This window comes from Humulus lupulus, chromosome 6 (assembly GCF_963169125.1).
Source record: "Humulus lupulus chromosome 6, drHumLupu1.1, whole genome shotgun sequence".
NCBI classification, from domain to species: Eukaryota; Viridiplantae; Streptophyta; class Magnoliopsida; order Rosales; family Cannabaceae; genus Humulus; species Humulus lupulus.
In genome coordinates, this window is record NC_084798.1 from 211,094,442 (window position 1) to 211,112,566 (window position 18,125).

An 18,125-nucleotide genomic window follows, 5' to 3' on the forward strand; every position below is an offset into this window, starting at 1 on the left:
CTAAGCTAAGTGTGTGAATTTCCGAGTGGCCACGGTTATTTGCATTCTAGCATAGTATCAATATGCCCTTTATTATTTTATACATTTGGAAACAATTTTGATTTTTAAATGTTTTCTTAGAGAAAGAATGAGAGTCAGGCTTTTCTGAACTGGTACCTAATGAATGGCCTATCTCACTATTTCTCATTCAGGGCAAGAAGTCGGTTTTGACAACGAAAGGGTTTCACAGAGACTTGGTTTTAAAGAATAATCTTCATCGGCGGCTATATAATTGTTTTCTAGTTATCCAATTTTTTTTTTTATGCCGAAAAACTTTCTATTGAACAAACTTGTTGCTCAATTTAGCATCTATTATCAAGGTATAACCAGTCAATTGCATCTGCTTAAAAAAAAAAAAAAAAAAAAAAATGACTGTAAGACATGAAGATCAAGGATGTTTTCATGATGATGGTCATTTTCTCTTCTTACGTTATGTGGTTTGTGTTCAAAAGTATGGATGATGAGGATTCGTTTGTATTTTCGTATACATTCATCGTAATTTATACTATTGTTATAGCTTATTTCCTTTCTATCTATATTGTAGTCCTCATGTGAGGTGTTTACACATCCTCGCCTTTTTATATATGATAAGGATTACAAGAAGTCAGGAATAAGTTTTGTTTTCGGGGTGAAAGTAAGTGTTGCGTATAAAATCTTATGCTGTGAAATGTTGTTCTGTTTATTTGTAATGGTAGTTCTTGTCTCCGATTATCAAATTTTAGTTTGAAATTTCGAGGACGAAATTATTTTAACGGGGGAAGGATTGTAATATCCAACATTTTCATAATACATTTATTTATTATAAATCAAAGTTTTAATACATAAAATGTACAACTTTACAAATTTAAGAAATAGTAATGGAAAAATAGTGTTTAAAATATGATTTTGTGTTTTTAATGAGATTAAAGAAAGAGAAACTTGAGTAGTCAAGTATTGGACCCAAATGTCATATAATTTTAATTGGGGATTTTTATAAAATTAAGAAAGTTTGGCTAAAGGACTTATTTGAAAAGAATTTTAGTATTTTGGGTCCAAATGTAATTTTTAAAAATAAATAAATAAATAAAATAAAATAAAATAAAATAAAAGGCTTCAGCCTTTCATTTTACCCGAGCCCCTCTCTCTCTCTCCTCAGAAACTCTCTCTCTCTCTCTCTCTCTCTCTCTCTCTCTCTCTCTGCGTGTTACTGTTGCCGACGACGCAGGAGTACTTTCCGGCCACCATTTTTAGCCACGCGCCGGACCGTTGGATTCAGAGGCCTCCGAACTATCGACCCACGCGGGAATCTAGAGCTCACTCGCCGATTAAACGCCTCAACCACTCGATTTAAGTTCGGCCACCCTGCGACTTCAAAGTTGCGATTCGGCCACCTCGGGCATCCGTTTGCCGATCCGTCACCACCATCGTGCTCCTCGTGTTGTGGGCTTCAAAACCCAATAACTTGTTCCTACATCTACCATAGTTGGGTGGTGGGCCCACCACGAGCCACCGCGATCCACCGTAGATCGACGGTCGAAACTTAGTGTTCGAGGTTCCGAAGTACGTTTTGAGTCTCAGAAAATCATCGTTTGACTTATTGTGGAACCCGATCATTTTGGTATAATTTCTTTAACCTATATATTGTGATTTAATTGTGATTGATTAGAGTAATTGTTATTATGTGTATTTATGGTATATAATTATATATTATTGATATATGGAATGTTTTCTGTAATTTACTGGCTGTCTGGGATTATATATATTTTTGATACAGGTTTTGATTTTGGAATTGTCCACTTTATAGCCGTTGTGCTGTCTAATTTTCTAGAAAATATTAGATATTAAATCAAGTATAAAAATACATATTTAATTGATTTTATATTAATATGGAAATTATTATGATTAAGTAATTTTAATTATTATTGTTATTATTTTGTTAAGTAAATCAAGAATACAGATTCATATATATATATATATATATATGAAAAGTATAATTTATAGTAAACCTATTATCTAACCATTATTATTGTATATTAATATTTGAATATTAAAATAATATCAAATATTAGTTTCTTACAGTTATTGATATTTGTAAGACCAGTGAAGTTTGGAGAAAGTATATTTATTATATCACTGGAATTGATATTATGACTAATTAATAATAATATAAATATTTATATTTATATTATTATCATTATATTGATTATTACAACTTTATGTTAAAAATATGATTTCTTTTATAAAATGACTATTTGAATATATACATCCATATACGTATTGCTATTGAAGTATTTTGTTATTAATATCGAAATAAGTTTAATTATAGACGATAATTATTATTTTTGTTGGGATTATTATTATTATTATCATAAGGGTACATTATCTTATGAGCAAGGTTTAAAGCATGGTTTTATATGAAGAGTTATTTGCATTACGTTGATAATAATTTATTATTATCATTTATATAGTTTCTGGTATTATTAATATACACTATCAATAGTGTATATTTATGATTTTGATAGAATTTAATAAATGATGTGCCTTGAATAGGATTTGTATGGATTTGATTGATTGACTCTTGGTGAGGAATTTTAAAATAAGCTAAGGACCTAAGGTAAGTAAATCTCACCTTTTGTGCTTAAGTGTAAGATGCATGACTACATTGATTGTGTACATCTGATGAGTTAAGTATGGTATGATGATGATGCATATGATAAGTATGTGAAGAATGGTTATATGAACACCATAAGGGTGTTGTGTGATATGTAATTGATGAATTCTGTGATATGTGAAAGATGTCTTATTTGGTTAAGAATGATATGAATTATGTGCAAGTATGTGTTCTTATGTTGATGGATATGTGGATTACTCTATGTTCATGATTTGTTATATGTTATGATATATGAAGCGTTTAAGTTTTTAGGCTGGAAACCTTAGACCTGAGCCATAGCTCTACGTTAAGGTATAACAACGCCACCAACCCAAAGCTTCATGTATTATGACTAAAGATGTTTTGAGTTATATGAGATGTGATACAATGCCTTGATTGAATACCATCAACATGAGTCATGAACACGAACATTGGCATTTCAGCATCAGCATGTATGCATGGCATGTACAGTTATGTGATACATTATTATGTGATATAAGACCATGCATATGAATATAAGAAAAGTTATGAAATGTCTTGAAAAGTCTTATGTAAAGTTAAACATTTTAATGACACAAGGCTTAAGCAAAGTGATAATAAGATGTTTAAAAAGGGTGCCACTGTTTTGATGAAGCAATCAAGTAAGTTCAGTAAAGAAGACGGAAGTCTATAAGACTTATAGTGGCTGCCCACTAGTGTGGGCTAGGTCAGAGTTGACCATTCAAATATATTTGCCATGTTTCCGTCTTTCTCCTCCATATGTGTAATAAGTATGGCAGCTATGGCAACGATGAAATGAGTGTTATGATGAGCCTAGCTGAGATGATGGCTAGCCGGAGGAGAACCCATGGGATTCTATATGATATGTGTAACAAGCCCTGCAGGCATTGGCTGAATCAAACAGTGTGCACAAGTGATATTGGGCCCATAAAAATGTGAAACCAAAAGAAAGAGCATAAAAGTAAAAGTTTGAAAGTGTATGAGCAATAAATGAAATACATAAGTATATAAGTCAGCATATTAGTATATGGGCACTTCAAACTCACGACATTCATGTGTATGTGTATGCATGAGATTTGCTTACTGAGCGTTAGCTCATTATGTTATTTTCCAACATTTTTCCAGGTGTGGCTTAAGCTGTTGAGCAACTTGTGGAGCACGGACTCAGTAGCAATGCAATAATGGTTTAGAGTTTTCATATGGCTGCCTTAAATTTAAAGTATTCATACGTGTAATAATTTCTTCTAATAAGTTTATATAAAAGTTTTAAATTTTTCTGTATTTCTTCGTATCATTTTATTTAATTCTTTTGGTCAAGTGCCTTACATACTCGTAAACCCTAGAATTACGAGTATGTGGCAGACGTACCCTACCTTAGGGACGTTACAATGACTCTTTTATAGCCTGAACCACGTAAAACTACCATTGTGTTCTTTTATATTACGTGCTTTCTTTATACTCTCAGATTATGTTGATAGCAAAAAAGACAATCAACAATATATATCTAATATATTGATATAAAGATTTAATATTAATTTTCTAAATTTTAAAAAAAAAAAAATTTGTTGTTTTCTTCTTAATTTTTAATTAATTAATAATTTTTTAATTTTGTAATATTTTTGTATAAAATCAATTATTTTTTCATTGTCTCATTCTTCGATTGTTTTTTTTAAATACATGATTTAGTTTATGTAGATCATGTATTCATTCACAATATATATATATATTTAGAAAATAAATATTAAAACTAATATTTTAAAAATGTATTATATATTATGTAATTAATATATGGTTATTTTGATAATGTTGAAAATAAATTTACATAAAAATGTGTTAAAATAATATTTTTATACTTATTTAATTGTGAAATACCTATTAGTATTTTAATATTAACTAAATAACATGGGTGTAAATTGGAACTAAAACAAATAAGATATAGTAAACAAACATATATAATGGCATTGGTCTAAATTAGTAAAGCAAATAATTTCATTTAAATATTTGGTCATCAATTTTTTAGTGAAGACAAAAACATAATAATATTTTTATCAATAGTTATTTTACTTTTAATGATAAATTATATTGTGATGACAAAAAGTATTATATTTTCTAGTGTTTTTAATTATGATAGTGTTCCACAAATTATGTCTAAAGAAAATATAATTTTATATTATTGATAATCAATATACTTAATATTACCTCTGTCATTAAATATCAGTTTTAGCCAAGAGGTAAACAAATTTACATAACTTAAAGTTTGTAATGTATATATAGTTAATTAGAACATAAAAATTATTTGGAAATTGTGCATGATTTGGAAACTTTTATCTTGATTAATAAAGTTTCCACGCACATAGACAACTAATTAGATAGAGACATTATTTTGTGGAATTTAATGATCTAGCGAAGGCCAGGATAATTATTTTTTTTTTTGACTAGAGACAAGACAAAGTTTGTTATGACTGAAAATGATCAAATAAAAATCAGATTTGTGGCCCGGATCTACTTTCTTCATAATATATATTTTGAAGCCACGAAAATTAATAATTACGAAGACGTGTCAACATAAATAAATTATTAATAGGCTACATTTATTTTGAATTAAATTATTTTTGTTTATTATAATTAAATGTTCTTTCTAATCAATGAGAGACATTAGTTATATTTAGAAATTAAGATTCATTTGAAAAATAAAAAATTTACAATATTATATTTTCATAATAAATACATATTTTTCATCAAGTAATTCTTTTAAAAATTTAAAAATTTAAAAAAATCAAAATTTATTTTTAGAATAATTAATTAACCGCTATAAATATGGACCATTATTTTTAATTTAATAATTAATATTAAAAGTACACCTATATATATATCCACGTATATATTTATATAAATGATTTTTTTAGTTCATTAATATCCAAACAAAATCAAGATTAACCCTTAAATAGCTATATATTATGTATGACTATTAGTCAATCATTATGATATATGCAAAATTAGACATTTATGGTATACCTAATACCTATTTTATATAAGGAGTGACTATATCTATATATTATCTCATTCAGAAATTATAGTTTGGACGCATAATTATTAAATTTGTATGTATGGACAGTTCCAATCAAAACATAGTTTTTGTGAAAAGTAAGGACACGCGCCTGGGTTGGGAGGTGTGTGAAAGGTATCTCTACACTTACGAAGTACGAGTGACGCAATCATGTGACGTCATACAACTTACGTCACGTTTCCAATTGTTGTTTGCCACATGGTCTTCTGAATTTAGTAGTGTTCCAAGTTGTGCTTTTTATTATTATTATTATTATTTATTAATTTTACATTATTTTATGCAAATTTGTCGTTTTTATTGTTTTCAAACAGTCCCTATGAGCTGTCATCCACCCAATAACTCATCTTATTTTAATATTATCATATTATTATTATTATTTTTTATTTCTTCTTCTTCTTCTTCTTCTTTACAGTTTTTGATCATATGATTCTTGTTTATGTTTGTAATTGTAACCCAATTTTATGATTTTTGCTGGTCATTTCAGGTGAAGCCAAAGAAAAGGAATTGTAAGTGTTAGAGTAAGACTCACATTCTTGTAAAAATCTGAATTAATTTAACTTTTCTGATTTTGTTTTATTTTTCTGGATAAATAAATACCATTTCTTGTTTCAATATTTCAACCATTTTTCAGGTTTTTTTTTTTTTTTTTTGTGGGGGTTTCTCTGTTACTTTTATTTTTGTTGTGTGTGTTTGATAATCTTTGCTATTGTTTCAGTTGGAAAAGAAAAACAAATTAATTTGTGGTAATGATACAGAAAGATTTATACAAATTGCTAATAATAAGGGTTTTATTTATTTTCAAGTTTTGCTTTACTTTCTTCCCTTGTGTATGCGGTTCGATTGATTGGTTCCTGAGAAAAAGTTGGGAATGTAATTTAACTAAATATGTGGTTAACTTTTATTCTTTTTTAGAAATTTCATTAAAGGCACTGATTTTGTTTTATTTTCTGGATGATGAACTGAAACATGACCATGTATGATTTTCTATTCTTCAAGTAAAATATCTCATATATGCACGTACGTCTTTTCGTTATTATCATATATAGGATGAGATTTGTTTTGGAATTGAAAACCTAAATTACAAAACAATTGCCCATTTACTTAAATCTTATGTTTGTTGTTTCTGATAACTATCGTCAGTTATTTCATCTTAATGCAAATACTGTATATATCGTCTTTAAACAGTTTAGAATATCCATGAATTACAATCAAGGTTGTATGTCTTGATTTCAATGGAAGTCTTCATTTTTTCCACTTTTCTTTTTCTTTTCTTTTGATCTTAGATTCACTGTCTCTCTTAGGGCCTATAGCTAGTAGTGGATATTATGTTTAAATATATTAATAATGCTTGTGTTATTCTTTTCTAAAGTTTTATTGTCATTGGAATAAAAATGCTAAATTAAAAAATATCATAAAAAAAAGGGTGAGTCACCCCCAACATGTCTATATACCTAGCTTGGTTATTTTTCTTTCTCATTTTGCTCACAACCTCCGTTGCCTTTAATGCCTAATTGTCGGAAAACCCATTTGACGCCCCAAACTTTAAATCTAAGCTTAAAATCGTGTTCGTCCCCAACCCTCCAAACCATAACCACCACCCCATTCTCTCTCTCACTCCTTGTATTTAGAGTCACACCGCCACGCCTCCGCCACCTCTTCCCCGCGCCTCATCCGCCGACCCTCCACCCACGCCAACACCACCACCACCATATATATATAAAGGTATATCTAAGTATATATATTTATATATGTTTTTTTGTTATTTATTTATTTAATTTTATTTTCTGTTTTTATTTATTTAATTTTAACTATATTTATATAAATGTGTATATTTAAATTTTTGAATATAGACTATATATATGTGTCACCGTTTGTATATGTGTATATATATATATATGTTTGTGTGTCACCGTGTATGTTTGTATATATATATGTGTGTGTGTGTGTGAGACCATGTGTGTGTTTTTAAATAATGAGCATGCTTTAATTTTACTGTATTTTATACTCATCTTTGTTCAACCATACGAAGCTGATGCCTTGCTTTTCTATATAATTATTCATAATTTTTCAAGTTGGTTCTTTAGAATCTGAGATATTATAAGCATTATATAATATAAATAGTAATCATTGAACCCTGCAATGTTTGAACTGTTAATTGTATTTATTTCTGAACAGTTAAGTGTAATTATTAACTTATGATTAAGTTAATTATATAATTGCTTTCTTTTAATTTATCAATGGATCCAATATTATTTTATAGAAAATGTTATTTCATGAGTACACTTTCTCTTCCATGCTTTCCTTTAGGCTGTAATTTTTCGTTGCAAAATTTGTTTTTACGCCAAGTATCAACAACTCCCTAGTCAATCAAGCAAAATTTACAACCTAATATCATTGACAGTAGTAGTACGCCAAATGGTCAAATATTGAAAAAGTTTAACATTTTATATTTTGGCCAAAACGCTGTAGATATTATAAAACCCTATTCTCACTCAAGATATTATACTAGTACTTTGCTTAAATGAACTTTTGGGAACTTAAAAAATGGAGAAAAGAAACGAAAGTATTCTTGCTTTATTAGGTCTTACAAAAGCAATGACTTATGAGTTTAGGTCAGAGCCACTGGTATAAAAAAAATTGGTTCTGAACTAAACAAATAAAGACCACAAAGCAAGATGGTGTTGTCTAAGCCAACAACAAACCAGTAAATAAAGTTCCAAAACTTCTTCATGAGAAAGCAAACGAAGCTCATCAAAGATATTTTTGTACATACAATGGTATAAGTTACCAATCCAAAAGTGGGCATGAGTTTACTAATATAACAAAATGTGTCAAAGTTTCATTCTTCAAACAATTTGGTCAAAAACAAAAGAACAATGTGACGTTTCTTTGGCATTTGCAGATTTTGTCACTTTCTTCAAATGCTTTTTGTCCAATGTTGACCATTTATACATTTAATATATACTGGACTTTACAATGCTTAACAAACAATTTATTCTAATATAACATTCAAATATCTTTTGATATGTATACATAAACACTACCATGAGAAAGTCACATAAAAATGTTCTTGCATCAAAGATGACCACATTTTAAACAAAGTCCCGGCATGACTAAGGAGCCCAAGCCCAAAGATTATCAACAAAATGCGAAGTCCCAAAGGCCCAAAATGTGTGTTTGGCAAGATGGCCCAAAATGTGAAGGATCCAAATCTAGGCTTATCTCAATTAAAGTATGTGATTTTATGGCTTATCTTACATTAATACGGGAATTTGAATTTCTCAACCAAATATGGAAATCAGTAGCAAATTTTCTAGTTATATGGGGATATTTTTATTCCATTTGTATATCAAATAATTATATTTTTTCCAAGCCACCCAACCCAATTAATCGCCAAATTTAAAATTGAAAATGTTGTCAAGAACGTAATTTGAAAAAATTTGAGCTTTGATAAATGTGGGCTTGGTAATAGGGACTTGCATTTAGATGTAGTGGTCCTACATAATATCATTTAACATATTAATACAATGTAACAATGTAAAAATAGAATTTAAACATATGAACAAATAATTTTATATCTGATTAGTCACGATTAAATATTTTGGCCAATGAATGAATGTGTCTCGTGCATCCCCAACATATCGTATGTTACCAATGAGAATTGAGATCTTAGCTTCTTCTTGTAAGACATCTATAAGTCAAACCCTCGCAATTGAATCATCAAGTATGACTCCATGGATTGTCATTTGACTACCCAAGTTTGGAACAATGATGACGCCCTTAGCCACTGCATTGTTAATATATAATAACACAAGTGCACTTCATAGCTCGGCCGTGGCGGAGACTCATAAATTGATCGATCATCTTCATCAAAAGGATCCTTTGTGGTTTGGGGGACAGGTGGATAGACTTGACCAAAGACTTCATCTGCAGTTTGGGAGACAGGTGGGTAGACTTGATGAAAATAATCATATGCATCGTAGGTGGCAGATCGATAGATTTCATCATTTGGATTCTCATAGCATTGCCATTCGTTATCGTTTGGATTCTCATAGTGTTGTCCTTCACCATAGTATTCACCACCATCGTCTTCCTCATTGTATTCCTCATTTTGAGCTAATTCCTACTCTACTGTAGAAATATATCTCTTTAGCTCTTCAATCTTAACTTTTAGTCGAGCAATTTCCTCTTTTGCAGTCATTTTCCTCGATTTTTTCCCAAATATTTTGGACACTTTCACAATGAACCTACAAAATAATCAACCAAGTCAATCAATAAAACAAGCTAAATAATTCTTAAAATAAAATAACTATTATGAAGTATCATACCCGCGAGCTCGAACACGATCTGAGTGTTCCGGTGTCCCTAATGCTTGAGTCAAGATGTCATCCCTACCCTGAGTTGTAATTTCACCACGACTCAATTTTTCTTTGAGCTCCCCTTGTCCAAAATATTGTTTGGTCAAATTAGTTTATATAAATAAAACCAATATGTTATATTATCGTAGAACACTTACTATCGTATTGGCAATCTGTCGGTCCAAGTTTGTCACGAGAACTTTATTCTTTTCATGCGATCTAAGCCAAACTTCATAGCGCTTTGGATTTTGAATACCTCGTTCTTTTTCCTACAACATACAAGATAATTAAAGTTATATTGCGATAATATCAACCATTATTTAAACTTTAATATCAATTACACTTACCAAATCTTCTCTTATATTAGCCATTCCTCTACGAGATGTTCGATGCCTTGACTTCTGTTGTAATGCACGTGATTTTTGTTCTTGATGCATTTTTTGAAACACCGGACTTAGACGACTAGCTACAAATTTTAACCAATCTCTTTTGTCAAGTATATCTTTATACTTGTTTGGGGGAAATTTTAGTTCTTCCATCACACCCATTTCAGCCAAAGGCTTGATGTACTCGGTAGTGGGTTCACTTTTAAAATCCCTCATTATATGACTAGCTTTTTTCAATATCTCACATTTGAAGGACCGAGGAATGTTGTGACCACCCTGAGAATATAAACAAAAAAAGTAATTATTAAATTTGAATATCACACTAAAATACATAAATATCATAATAATAATTTCTTACAATGACGTCCTCCCATAGACTGTCTTTCAGACCTTGTGAGACCTTCCTCCAATCACCTGCGTTCACAGAAATCGTGGTTCGTACTCTAGATCCAAGATCTGATATCATATTTGTACACACATCACCTATTGGTTGTCTCAGATCGTTTCATTCAAGATCTTTCTTGATTCCTTTGGCTTTTTGTTGGGTCATGTAACTCATTCTTGTTTTTCCACGACCATGTTTCTCAATGTCATCTTCTTTATGTGTCATTTGCAACATATAAATCAATTTCATTAGTATTATTTTATATTAATGTATTACACAAATAAATAATCACAAGTATTAATGCATTACACAAATAAATAAACACATGTATTATATAACTTACTAAACATGTTTTCTTTTCTTTTTGGTCGATTCACAATTGACCCATATTCCTTCTTCGATGTTGATCTAAGATAATTACGATCATCGTTATCGTTATCGCTATCGCTATCATTATCATTATCATTATCCTAAATATTCTCACTAGTTCATGTATCGGTTGTCCAACAATGAAGCAGTCATGATATAAATTTTGAAATAAAATGGGCAGAGTTTCATCTATTTCTATAACATATACAAAATTCATATGTATTTACAATTTCAACATAAACAAACATAATTATTATATATATTAACCTATAAAACATGTTCAATCAATATGTTAATCTTAAAAAAAATTGGGTAGAGTTTCCTCTGTTTCTTTAGCTGTTTACCGAGTTTTTTAGAAACTACAATAATAAAAGATAGGAGAGATTAAGGAGAAGGGGTTTAGAAGTTGTAAGCACGATTTTTACGTGGTTGGGGCGTTAATGAGCCTTAGTCCATGAGACAGTTGTATTAGAGCTTAGAGAATCTATAACAATGGAGTTTTCTACAAGTTTCAGCAGAGTAACTGTATACATGCTAGGAAGACCCCCTTTCCCCAGTGCCCTACTACATGTATTTATAGGTTCACAAGTTCATTGGGCTTGGGCCGGGCTGACCCGGGCCCAACAAAGGTATAAATATTGCTGGTCTCTCTACTGGAAGCCCAATACAAAGGATTAAAACATAAAAGATACACTAATTTGAGCCCACTGGGCCAGCCCAAACCAGATCTGTCATGTGAAAAACTGGAGCTTTGATCTGGGCATCTCGAGTTACGAGGCAGATTCAAGGGACAAGATTGATCAGAGTAGTGGCGGCGCAGGTCTGAACCAAAGGCAATCCTGAGGTAGCCTTTTTAGCAGGTGAAACATGGGGACAACCCCCACGCTTCATGGGACGAAGTCAGGGTCACGGATGCTTTATCTTGCCAACCTCAGAGAACCGACTCGGGTTCGTTTACCCACGTCCCCCTCCGTTCGTCAAGGTCTCGTATCGTTTACCATGGACCCGGATCATTTACCAGGAGCCCAGACCGTTCACTAGGCGACTGTTATCCGGAAGCCACTCATACTATCTCCCGCATGACCGTCCCGGACGACCCTCCCCGAACGCCCTTTAGGCCTTGCCTAGACTTGGGCTGCCGACGTCTATTTTACTCTTTGCCAAACGGGCCCGGCTGGGCCCAAATTCATTCGGGCGGCCCGAGGGCTTGAAGCGTGGACCCGGGCGCCCGGAAGAAAACGGGGATAACATTTACCCCCCAAGCCTTCATTTGGGCTTGCGCGGGGGAGGCTTGTCTCAGTCCCGGATCTTCACCAGCATTTTCCCGGTTTGTTTCCCAGAGTGACGGGTCCGCGGCGAGGGGTACTGTGTGCCGAATGAGTGTGGAGCCATCGCCTGCTACGTTGACCTAGTCCGCGTCCTACGAGCCCGGACGGTTTACCAGGGTCCGGGTTCGTTTTACCAAGGGCCCGGTTCATTATGGGGGATACACGTTGCCCCTAGCAACTGTCGAGTTGATGGCACGTGATCCTGAAAGGTCAAAAAAATACCTCAAGGGTCACTATGCTAGGGCTATTATGTCAGCTCGATTCACGAAGCGTCCTATTCGCACGAGCGTGTCCCATTATTATCTCTGCGACAAGGAGGATCGTAGGATGGGGCGGCCTTTGAGGTGCTCCTCTTTCTGGGACGTTGGATCGGAGCGGCGCGGAACACGCCTCAGGGGTATCATGATCCAGTACTCGAGTGGATCCATTAATATCCCTGCATGATCCTGGACTGTCCGATAGGGGGAATTTATCCCAACCGTTAGATCAAAGCCAGAACTTTGGCTCTTATAAATACCCCCCAGGCTTTCATTTGAAACCTTTACTTTCTCGAGCCAGAAAAAGAAACTCGAGGGATCTGTTTATGACCGATCTTGCCGAAGACATCCTCCGTCGTCTGCTCCGTCTTCGCCGTCGCCTATTCTCAATGATTCTGATATCTGCACCCTTGCCTGAGCAGACGACACTAGCCTGACCTCTTGACGAGTTGCTGAACCGCCTCCAACAGTTCAAGACTGAGATTCTACCGTCACTGTCGCCGGACAACCACCATTTTTCACGACCAACAATTCTTAGTAAGCTTTCCTGACTTTCGCCTTTACACATCCATATACACATGTGTAGATTTTATGTTGTTTTGCTTATCTGCTTAGGTTGCTAGACCTTGCTTGTGCTTAGAATTAGAGTGTTAGGGAAAGACAACCTGGTCCGGGCTGTCCCGGACCCCTTCGAGTTCGGGTGGTTCCCAAGAAAGCGGCGATGGGCCGGCTTAGGAGTGTAGTCTTTTTGTTTGTTCCCGATTAGGATCTTGTGGATCCCTAGTGATCCCGGACCTGATCTGGAGGGGACTCTTCCAAGCAGTTCATAGGAGAGCCCCCATACCTTAACCAACCTTCTTGGGTTTTGGTACTGACTGCTTGGTTTGTTTGTTCTATTCTGTTTTGCTCCCAAATCATTAGCCATGACCTTGGGTGTCACCCTTCACCTGGAGGAGCAAGTCAATGCGGCCCCTATCACTCTGCCCGCGTCCAAGACTCCCAAAGGCAACAGGTGGGAGATGGACGCAGTACCGAACTTGTTCCGGAACTACCGGATGCTATATGCCCTGGAGAAGCATTTAGGCGTGGAGTCGACTCCCGGAATGTTCCATAACCGCCTGGCCAGGAGAAGGCCCACACCTCCGTGGGTAGATTCAGGGCCTGGAGCATAGGCCACATCAGTGCGGCCTTCTCCCGATCCACGAGTACTTCGTGCAATTCCTGACGTTCGTGGGGATTGCACCTTTCCAACTTCTGCCCCAAGCATAACGACTGCTTGCGGGATGGCGCATCTTCTGTATCGCGAAGGAGATCCCGGAGCCGACCCCGACAGAGATCTTGTACTTCTACAAGCTGGAACCGCAAGTCAACATCAAGGACAAGACCCTGGACGGCTTCTACCGGCTTAAACTGCGGGGCAAATACCCTGCTCCCACCAGCACCTGGAAGCATCCCCCGGACGTCAGACATTACTAGTTCATGACGTCCGGGCTTCTCATAGAGAAGAACCCCATGCTGATGCTGGACTTCCAGCGAATGGGTAAGTGGTTTCCCGATCCCTGGCTTTCTCCTATTTTTTTTTTTTTGTTTTGGTTTTTTATTCCACATTCTCAACTCATTGTCTTGGGCGGCAGGACCCTATGCCCAGACTCCCCTCACCAAGTTCATCCTTGACCAGAAGAAATTTTACTCCGAGCTAAGCGCGAAGGAATTGGACGTGGGGGGCTATGTCATCATTGACATCCTCCGAGTGGTCGGGACACTCGCACCCCATCAAACAGTCAAGGCCCCAAACCTCTTGGGGATACAATGCGAGAAAGACCCCGCGCTGAGGGAAGAGCTGGCCTTGGAACACATCAGGGCTGTGGAGGCCGCGGCATTGGCAGACACGACCCAACGAAAGAGTGACCAAGCTCAGCAGAGGGAGGCGGCCGCTTCCGAGGAGCTGGAAACCATTTTCGACGAGGCACAGGCGAACGCAGGGACCCTCGGAGCTAGCGTATCAGGGCGAGGTAACTCACCTGTGATTTTGACTTATGCTCCCCAAGTTGGGGACTTAGTTAGGGATAGGCTAGCGCATAGAGGCCCCGTGTTCGGGGCTGAAGGGGAAATGAGACCTTCATCTCCCATTCCCGTAGGTTCGGAAATCCTCATGTACTCGTCCGGGTTCCTTTAATACGGGAACTTTCTACACCTGGACGACATGGGGGACCGAGTCTACTCCTTTGCATTAGGAGAATTGAGTCAGGTCCATAGCCTAGATAAGGGTTCGTCCCGGAACACTTTTAGTCTTGATCTCTTTGCTCGCTTATTCATTGTGCAAACTCTTTTTTGTTTGTGTTTATTTCAGAAGACTCTGATATGTCCAACCCCGTGGACAAGATGAAGTAGCTCCTCGAGACTCGGGCTGCCAAGGCAAGGGCCGCGGCCAGGAAGGCTGCCAGGAACGCGCCTAAGAAGACGTCAGGGCCGGAGCTTCAATCCAGCGAGGCGGCCCTGGCAGCGGTTCCGATCACGACCGTTAACCCGACAACTGTCCCCGATCTTCCCTCTCATCCCCCAGTGATCGACCTGGAGTGGGAACCAGCTACAAGCCAGAGCTTCGGGAAAAGAGCCTCGGACTTGGGCGCGAAGGAGGCAGAACCAAGAACTAAGATGGCCAGGATGAGGCAGGCTGGTTCGGCTGGGGAGTCGTCTAGGGAGAGTTGCCCTGCCGCCAAAGAACTCCAGGCAGCACCGACTCTCCCCGTCCACCCGGCCTTACCTGAGGAGGGGGAGACCGTTCTGCAGGACGAGTAGTCCAAACTCATCAACCCCGAACCTGGGATAGTGGCCGGGAAAGAAGGGAGGAGATTTACAAGGCCCTGACAATTTGTCGTCAGGTTGAATTTGCTGACCCGCCGACAGTCTTCAGTGCCCTTCAGCCAATCGTGGATCGGCTGGTCGCCGAGACGGGTTTCTGCACCAAACTGGGGCAGGACACGACCCCATTCGTGGCGGATCTATTGGACCAAGTGGGGAATACTATGGCCAATCTCCAACTGAAGTGATACTGTTGGGGTTTTATGCCCTAATTAAAACCCAAATTCTTTGTAATCTCATTTTATTATCAATTAAAGAATAGAAATCATTTTTTGACTTGGTCAATCACTTTGCTCACATGTTTTATTTTCATGATTATTTGTTTAATATAAACTTCTATTAAATCCCGAGCATATAGCTAATCTTATTTATAGTGACGTAATCACAGTGGAATATAAATATGATTATATGTTCAAAAATAAGTTAGTCCTAAGATTAGTCAGTGCACCGGATTTACATTGACTTGCCAATCTACGATATGATCTACTTACACATTACAGTGTTATGTTCTTTCCAGAACATTAGCAAAGTAGATAAGATCAGATGTATTTGTTACATCGGACAGGACCGATATTGACAGTTGATAAGATAAGTAAACATACCGTTATTATCTATTCTAGTCATATCATATAGTTGACCATAGGTCAATTCAATCTCAATTCTGAGTGGTTAGTATTCTAACTGATTGTATTATTTGAGTTCTTTGACTTGTTCGTTACCAGCTTACCCTACGGACTAGCCCATACTTACATCTTGGGAACTCGGTAGTATAATTGAGTGGGAGTGTTAATCATAGATATGAACATCTATAGCTTCTGATGAAGAAGTGAAACGACGGTTGCCTTTTAGTTTGGTTCAAGGTGTTAAATGATAGAGATCTCATTTCAGTAATTAAATTAGTTTACTGAAATATCATTTACAAGGAACTAAGTGTTTTAAGGATAAAATACAATGAGGGGTAAAACGGTATTTTAGTCCTATCACATTGTAGACCGTCTATAGAGGATTGAGTGAAAATTATGGTTGTAACAATGGATAATTAATAGCGTATCTATATTTGTTATAGAGCGTTCTATGAATTCAAGAGTGCAATTCCAAGTCTATAGTGGAGTCACGAGGAATTAATAAGTTAGTAAATTTATTTGTTAGATTTATGATAACTTATTGGAGCTTGATTTCATAGGCCCATGGTCCCCATTGTACCTTGGATAAAATCATCTAGATAGTCTCAATTAATTGATTTAATTATCAATTAGAATTATCAAAGTTGACCAGGTCAATTTTGGATAGTTTCACAGAGTTGTGTAATTTTGAGAAGAAAAGAGAAATTATGGCAGATTTATTAATTAAGATAAATTGGTATCTAAATTAATAAATAAATTTAAATCAAGGTTCAAATTATAAATAATTAATTTGATAAAGGATTTAAATAATTAAATCAATAGAAAATAATACATGCCTTGATTTTAAGTCCAATGGGCTTATAATCAAATGGGAAATTTCACGGGCCTATAGCCCATGATAATTTCGACCTAGGGCTTCAAAATGGCTGTTATTTTATTGATTTTTTAATTAAATTAAATGGCCTAATTGATTCTATAAAAGGAGTGCTTAGAGAGAAGATTTTAGGGATGACAGATAAGTCACGAGTCAGATTTTCTGATAGTTTTATATTCTCTCTAAACACAAGTCCTTTTCTAAGCCTCTTTGTTATTTTATCTTCTTCTCTCTATATCTATCTCATGTGTTGAGAATTGCCCACACTAGTCTAGGTGGTTCTAAGGATACATTGGAAGATTGTGAAGAAAAAAGAAGATCGGTTCAGTTTCTTGATAATACTCTGCGACAGAAAGGATACAAGAGTTAGAGAAACTGAAGGAAGGTCTCTTAATTCCGCTGCGTATACTGTAAGTATTCTATTCTTTGTTTCTCTTTGAATTCAATTTTAGAAACATGTTTTAGGCTATCTTGTATTAATTTGTTTAATATTAGATATACATGAAAATAAATAAAGATCCTGTATAAGCTTTTTCCAACAGATACGCCACCATCGCCAATCAGGACATGCTGTTCCTTTCCCAAGCTCTCCGCCACCAAGTCACCGCTGTAAGTTCGCTTTGCATCTTCTCTTTATCCTTTTCCTTGTTTAGTAAGGACTCTTCTAACTTTGCTTTGTTCCAAGACGCTCTACTGGCCCATCGGAATGCCGACTTGGCGGCCGAGGCTACCATGAATATGGAGACGCTCCAACTGGAGCTGGAGGCAGCCGTGAACCAAAGGGAAGCCGCCAAGGAGGCCCTGGCCAAAGTGGTTGCTCATGCCGAAGCAGACCACGTGTAGTCCGCCCAGATTAAGTTTCAGCTTGAAGAGGCTCTGTCCCGGAAAGAAGCCGAGACTGGTGAGATGGTGGCCAATCTGGAGGTGGAGCTTCTTCGAGTAAAGGCT